This window comes from Bactrocera neohumeralis, unplaced genomic scaffold (genome assembly GCF_024586455.1).
Source record: "Bactrocera neohumeralis isolate Rockhampton unplaced genomic scaffold, APGP_CSIRO_Bneo_wtdbg2-racon-allhic-juicebox.fasta_v2 cluster11, whole genome shotgun sequence".
NCBI lineage: Eukaryota > Metazoa > Arthropoda > Insecta > Diptera > Tephritidae > Bactrocera > Bactrocera neohumeralis.
This window is the reverse complement of record NW_026089624.1, coordinates 23,092,436-23,099,993: the sequence shown is the minus strand read 5'-3', so window position 1 is coordinate 23,099,993 and position 7,558 is coordinate 23,092,436. Positions and strand designations below refer to the sequence as shown.

The following is a 7,558-nucleotide window of genomic DNA, read 5'->3' as shown; positions in this document are numbered from 1 at the left end:
TAAAAAAGCCAGGGTACAGCTTCCTTCTGCCATTTCTTCTGTAAATTTAGTGTTTCTGACGCTTTTTGTTAGTCGGATAACGCACTTTTAGTGATTTTCAACATAACCTTTGTATGGGAGGTGGGTCTGTCATAACTAATCCATAAATAAAGATATTAAAGTGAAATTTGGTACAAATGATCGCATTAGGGAGGGGCATATTTGGACGTATTTTTTTTTTTTTTGGAAAAGTGCTCATGGCCCCTCCCCCTACTAAACTACTATAGCTATGTCAATCAAGCTATGTCAACCAAACTATAGAGTCGTTTCCTTTAGGCATTTTCATATACAGTTCAAAAATGGAAGAAATCGGATAATAACCACGCCCACCTCCCATACAAAGGTTATGTTAAAAATCACTAAAAGTGCGTTAACCGACTAACAAAAAACGTCAGAAACACTAAATTTACAGAAGAAATGGCAGAAGGAAGCTGCACTCAGGCTTTTTTTAAAAATTGAAAATGGGTGTGGCGTCGCCCACTTATGGACCAAAAACCATATCTCAGGAACTACTGTACCGATTTCAATGAAATTCGGTATATCATATTTTCTTAACACCCTGATGATATGTACGAAATATGGGTGAAATCGGTTCACAACCACGCCTTCTTCCAATATAACGCTATTTTGAATTCCATCTGATGCCTTCTCTGTATAATATACATTAGGAACCAATGATGATAGCGGAATAAAACTTTACACAAATACGGTATTTGAAAAATATGTAAATGACGGATAAGAAGCTTACAGAAACTCTAAAACAACGAAGGAATTAACATAGATACTAACATACATCATGCCAGTCATAAGCCCAATGTGTAAGAAAGGGATGAAAGATTACACGTACACAAAGTTTCGGTTAGAATTGCCAATTGGACTCTACGAATTTTTAGAAACTTTAACAGAAATGTCTGATATCGCTGTTGGGTAATTAGTGATTTAATCAATAAGTGGCTTGTAGGGATAGTAGCCTCAAAATCATCTTTTCATTCTTGGCTTGGTTGCATGCATGTGGTTTCGAATTCATAGAGAATATTTTTAAAATAATATACAAATTATTATTAAACTATTCATTACCCTTTAGTAGGTAACTGAGTAGAGGCGACCGTTCCACATCTCGTGTCCATTTACATATTTTTTGCCGTTGATTGTGGCAAAAGAGAGGAAGGTGACCAGATGTGTCCCAATTGTTGTAATCTCTGGACCATTATCTGTGCTCACCTTGGCAGTGTTATGGTTGATTATGATAATGTCGCTTGGTTACGTGCGTCAAAGGGCTGTGTCACCGAAATGCAATGCTTGTGTACAGATGTCTTGCGCTAGTTAATTTTTACATAAAGTAAAAATGAGTCAAAATAATATATTTTTGAGCTGCACCGATATGTGTACTCTTAATTAATACTCGTAAGACCAAAGGCCTAACTATAATGTGCATAAGCTAGCTTAAGCCAGCGTAAGCAACTGTCTGAATACACACAAATTGTATGTTGCAAATTTCGTTCAATTTTTTCAAACGTCATTTGCTTAAGGAAAGTAAGAAAAACTGGTCGCATTTTCCGTACGGAATCAGCTATTTTCGCTTTTTGTCAACAGATACATCATTTTGAATTTGATGATGGAGGACGACGAATGTTTTATAAAAATTTAAACGAAGATATTAAAACAAAGAAATGTTTTTCCAACAAACAATATGCCTTTTATTTCAATCGCGTGTATATAAAAAATCTATATGGTCAATCCTTTTCATTTCTAGGAATTGTACAAAAAAACAATTCTACTTCCTCTTCCTGTTTATTTTCCTCACTGAACTTGACCGAACTCTTTTTTTTAATTTCAATAATTTTTGTGCATTTTAATTGTTTTTAAATATTTTAATTTTCTATTCATTTGGTTTGTATTAAAAAATCTATGGAAATTGCATACAGCCTTACTTAAAAAGCCGAATATCTCGAAAATTATTAATCATAGCGATTTTGACCTCAAACCTTTTTTTAGCAAATAAAATTTCTTACAAATTTGTCATGTACATTTTTTCTATAGCTCCTGTCATTTACGAAATATACATATACAAAAACATGCGAAATTCTTGGAAAAATCGGGCTTAGAGCCCGGTACTACCTCGTTGGTGTGAGTTACGACTTTGTTGCACTGGGCACTTTTGTAGAGTGAAGAATTCTGAGAAATATGCGTCTACAGTCAAAGCGATGCCATAAAATACCTCTGATCTGTAGGAATTTAAAGATAAAAACTCACGATTGTAGTGTATTTTCTATGGAAAATTTTTAAAGGCCTTGGTCCAGTTCTTAATGTTAATATTAAGGGCTAAAATTTTCAGGGAATTTTTTTAGGGTATTTCCAAGAAAATTTAGTGAGGGGACTGTAAAAAATTAATAGTTAAAAAAAAAAACACCCTAATATACAAGTATATCCTATGTTCTAAGATAAGGTTGTTGTGGTATTCAAACTCAAGTTTGTTTGTTTAAGGTTGCTTGTGTAGTGATTATGCATTTCTTTTGTTCCAACTCAAAATTGTTTTGATGCTTTTTCTTTAATGTTATTTTGATACATTCTGTTTATATCTTAAGGAATACGTTCCTTAACTCGCTGCCAGTTTACAGACGGCGACGTATGTCATCGTTACGCATTCATTGACCGCTAGTACGTCATCGTTGCATTCGGCTATGGTATTATCTTGCTGTAGTGTTACGTTTTGGTGTGCCACCGGGAAGATGTGGCTTTTCTTGCAGATGAGCTTGACTCTAGGATACCCTATTTATATATGGACAATAATCTCGTACTGGAGGATCTTAATTTTAAATGATTCGGTTAGGTTAACTATGGGGATTTCGACAGGGTGTTAATTATACCCTGAACAGAGTATATTAAGTTTGTCACGAAGTTTGTAACACCAAGAAAGAAGCGTCGGAGACCCTATAAAGTATGTATATAAATGATCAGTATGTTGAGCTGAGTCGATTTAGCCATGTCCGTCTGTCTGTCTGTCTGTCCGTCTGTTTGTATATATACGAACTAGTACCTCAGTTTTTAAGATATCGTTTTGAGATTTTGCAAACATCATTTTCTCTTCAAGAAGCTGCTTATTTTTCGAAACTGCCGATATCGAACCACTATAACATAAAGCAGCCATACAAACTGAATGATCGGAATCGAGTTCTTGTATGGAAAACTTCCACATTTGAGGTGGTATCTTCAAGAAAATTGGTATGAGTTATTGTTTTTAGAAATATTGTAATATCGGAAGAAATTGTTCAGATCGGCTCACTATAGCATATTAGCTGCCATACAAACCGTTTTAATTGATTTCGATCGGAATCAAGAGCTCTGTATGGAAAACTTTCCTGTATTTGACGTGGTATCTTCACGAAATTTGACATGGATTACTGCTTAAGGTAATAATATAATCTCCGAAAAATTATTCAGATCGGTTTACTATAGCATATAGCGTCCATACAAACTGAACACATAGTTACTAAAAGAAATGCACCTGTGAAGGGTATATTAGCTTCGGTGCAGCCGAAGTTAACGTTTTTTTTTATGTACCTCCTAGTTAGCCTTTTTACACGGTTTTACTTTTTTTACGTTTTCATTTTTTATATACTATTTTGCAATAAAATTGTTTTGAATTGATTTTATTCAAGCAAATCGTCGTGGTCAAAAATATTGATATTTATTATATCCGCCTTAAGCATAGTACGCAGCTCTCAAGAAACGTAAAAACTTCATATAAAAAAACGCTTAAGAAACGGTCAAGAAACTTTCCTGCGATAAATTTACTTGTGCTAGTACGCAGCTCTCAAGAAATCTAGTACTAATTTTTAATGCCTTTTTCAGTAAAATGCGAATATGGCAAACCTGGTTTTGCGAAGAAACATCAAATCAACAATTGTTTCTTGAAGGAAATTCGAAGTAATCGTCAAATTCATCCTAAATTAGTTGAAATCATTATTATGAAGTATATTCCATTTTGAAATAATGTATAAAACCTACCAATCATCAAGAACATTTCTTAAATCTCAATGAAAATATTTATGTTACCATACACACATACTTACATATTACGCACAAACCCTGCCAACCACGGCTACCCGCTTGAGACAAATATTCCAATACAACTACACATTTTTTCTCTATGCACTAACACCAACGCACATTTTCGGGATATTTTTTGTTTACCTAAATGCAAAGAAAAAAAGTTTGTTTCATTGCTTGATTTATTTGAATGAGTGCGAAGGAGAAAACACAATTGTCAATAGTGACACTAGAAAATCCCAAAAAGGGTAATAAAAAAAACGATTGAAAGACGTATGCCGTTCGTGATCGTACCATCGTAATGGAGGCTCGTACAACAAGAAGGAGAGTAAATAAATTCTGTGTGATTTTTTAACAATATTTTGAAAATAATTATTTTATTTATTTTTATAGCATTGGAAATTGGAAGTAGCAGCAGCAGCTATATCATCAGAAGCGGCAAATATCAATTGTTAAGTAAGTATGTGAAAAAAGTGTGTGTACTTTGAAATTGGACTGCGCAGTCCAATATAATACGCAAAAATAAATACATACATACATACGTATATATGTACATATGTATTTTATGCGTTTAAGGTGGCCTGCACAATCCAAAATAATATGTGAAAACAAATGTTTGCTTTATATTTTAAATAACCAGATAATATTATTCTTTTATTTCAGATATTATTATGATTTTTATTTAATTATTCTTTCTTTTCAGATTTTATCACTATTTTTATTTAATTAATCTTTGCTTTCAGAGTAAATCCTATTTGTATTTAATATATTTTATTCTTTCAGATAATATTAATCTTTTTTACAGATATTATTATCATTTTATACAATTAATCTTTCTTTTTCTTTTAGATATTACAAATTTAATGTAATTATTATTTATTTTCAGGTGTTAATAATCTTTATTTTATTTTTAGGTATTTGTCTTTTATAATATTTGTCCACTCTTTTATTTTCAGGTACTAATAACCTTCATTTTATTTTCAGGTATTTGGGTTTTATAATATTTTTACACTCTTTTATTTTCAGGTTGTAATAACTCCTATCTTTAATTAATATTTTTTTCAGATATTAATTATTTTTTTAAATTAAACGTATTTTTATTTATATATAAATTATAATAAATTTTATGTAAAAATGTAAAAAATAAAATAAAATAAAAATTTTAAAAATTAAAAAGTTTTCTTTTAAATTTTAAAAGTAGGAATTAAAAAATGCAACCCTGCTTCAGCCGTCGATTGGGGATATTAGAGCAGGACAGATATACTTTTTTATATGACACTGCTGAATGAGCGCAACAAAGATGTATGATCACATGTATACGTACGTGACTGGGTAAAATTGTCGCTCGGCCTATCTTAAAGTACACATGATTACCCTATGGATTACCCACTGATTATCTGGTTTTTTACCCGCTCATGGTTGGCAGGGAAGCTTGTTTTCTTTGTTTATTCTCTCTTGTTCTTCTAATGTAGATCATTCACAATGCGTAACCAGCTGTCAAAGTTTCTTGAGAAATAATGTATTTTTTTTCTTGAGCAATTACTTGAGAGCTGCGTACCAACCTATAAGGAAAAACGAAACAACGATAAGAAAAGTGGTTTCAGCCGAGCGCGATGTTGCAGTTTTGAAAGCAGAACGTGTCCTTTTATGTTGGATTGAAGACCATGCAGTAAAGAGGATGCTTATTGATACAAGATCTATAAAAGCAAAGATGCAACAATTTTATGTAACAATTAAAAATGAAGAGCCTTCCACTTCAATAAATAGCGAGCGATCCCATTTTAATGCCAGTAATGGCTGGTTACGAAACTTCCTGAAAAGAAATTCACAACACAATGTAAAAGTTACAGGAGAGGGAGCCTCAGCTGATGAACATGCGGCAAGAGCATTTCCTAAAGAGTTCTTAGAAGCAATAACGTTGGGAGGTTATGAGGCTCACCAAGTATTCAATGCGGATGAGACGGCACTCTTTTGGAAAAAAATGCCTAGTTGGACTTATTTGGCAAAGCAAAAAAAGTCAGTGAAAGGTTTTAAAGTAGCGAAGGATCGTATCACGTTGTTGTTGTGTAGCAATGCATCAGGAGACAAAATGTTGAAACCTCTTCTTGTTAACAAAAATCTTAACCCTAGGGCCTTAAAAGGTCAGTTAGAATGTTTTGTTTTAAACACTGATATATATTTTAATTCGTTAATTCGTTCCTCAGGTATCGACAAAACCAAGCTTCTGGTCCATTGGATGGCAAATAAAAAGGCTTAGGTCACTGCTTCACTTTTCAAGGACTGGTTCTTACAACATTTTGTACGTGAAGTCCGAGAGTATCTCCGTTCAAAACAACTTGATTTCAAAGTTTTACTAGTCATAGACAACGCTCCTGGTCATCATCAACATTTCTCATAAAAACGTGAAGATGATATTTCTACCTCCTAATACAACGTCGCTAATACAACCACTCGATCAGGGCATTATTGCTACTTTTAAACGTTATTATGTGAAGCATTCTTTTCAACACATAATAAAAGAAATTGAAACAAATAATGAAATGAATGTAATATCTGCGTGGAAAGCGTTCGATATTAAAAAATGCACAGACTGCATTAGCTTCTCTGTAAGAGAAATTAAGAAAACCACTTTAAATAGGTGATGGAAAAACCTGTGGGCGGATGTAGCGGTAATGCATACTGAGAATGAGACATTATCTGAATATGCCGATATTTTCCAAGTTTCCCACACGATCGGAGGAGAAGGATTCCACGATATAACCATCGAAGATATCAATGAACTTTTCGAAAATGTTGTTATTTCCGATGGTGAGATTTTGTAAAATTTTGCAGAAAACGATTGTAATGACAACAAAGAGAATGAGAAGGACAGGGAAGAACATTCGAGCGCTGCTGGTCTTAGTGCATCTTTGATCCAAAATGGGTTAAACATAGCGATGGAATTAGAAAATCATTTCCTCAACTTGGACCCAAACACGGAACGGTCTGCAAGATTCCAGCGATCCAATTAAATGAAGCAGTAGAATGATACCGTGAGCTGAATGAAGAACTAAAAGCAAAGAAGACGTAGCGATTAATGACTGATTTTTTTAAATCTTAAACGTATTTTATATTATATCCATTTTGTTAACATTCCCAGAATACTTTTTGTTTGTTCCTTTTAAAAGTAATAGATATGTAAATAATACCATGAAAATGTACAATGTTTTAATTGTGTTAGTTCTCATTGTACAAATAGATAGATTCACATATAAAATTAGATCTTTGTTACACGTTTGCCGTTTTTGCACGATTCATTTCGTAAATTGGTCCTTATAGAGAGTTTTATATTAAAATTTGTCTTTTTTTGTACATTTTTTTTTTGCACGAGTAATTTACTGTCCCAGTTAACCGTGCAAAAAGGAGATCAACTGTATTTGAGTAAATTGTGTTGCTCTATGGAAATAAATTCATCAGTTGAATAATGGGC

The 7,558-nt window shown here is 32.9% G+C and overlaps 1 pseudogene; it reads left to right on the top strand.

Moving 5' to 3' along the window:
• Positions 1–6,531: 6,531 nt before the first annotated feature.
• Positions 6,532–7,189, top strand: LOC126766057 (uncharacterized; annotated as a pseudogene).
• Positions 7,190–7,558: the final 369 nt, after the last annotated feature.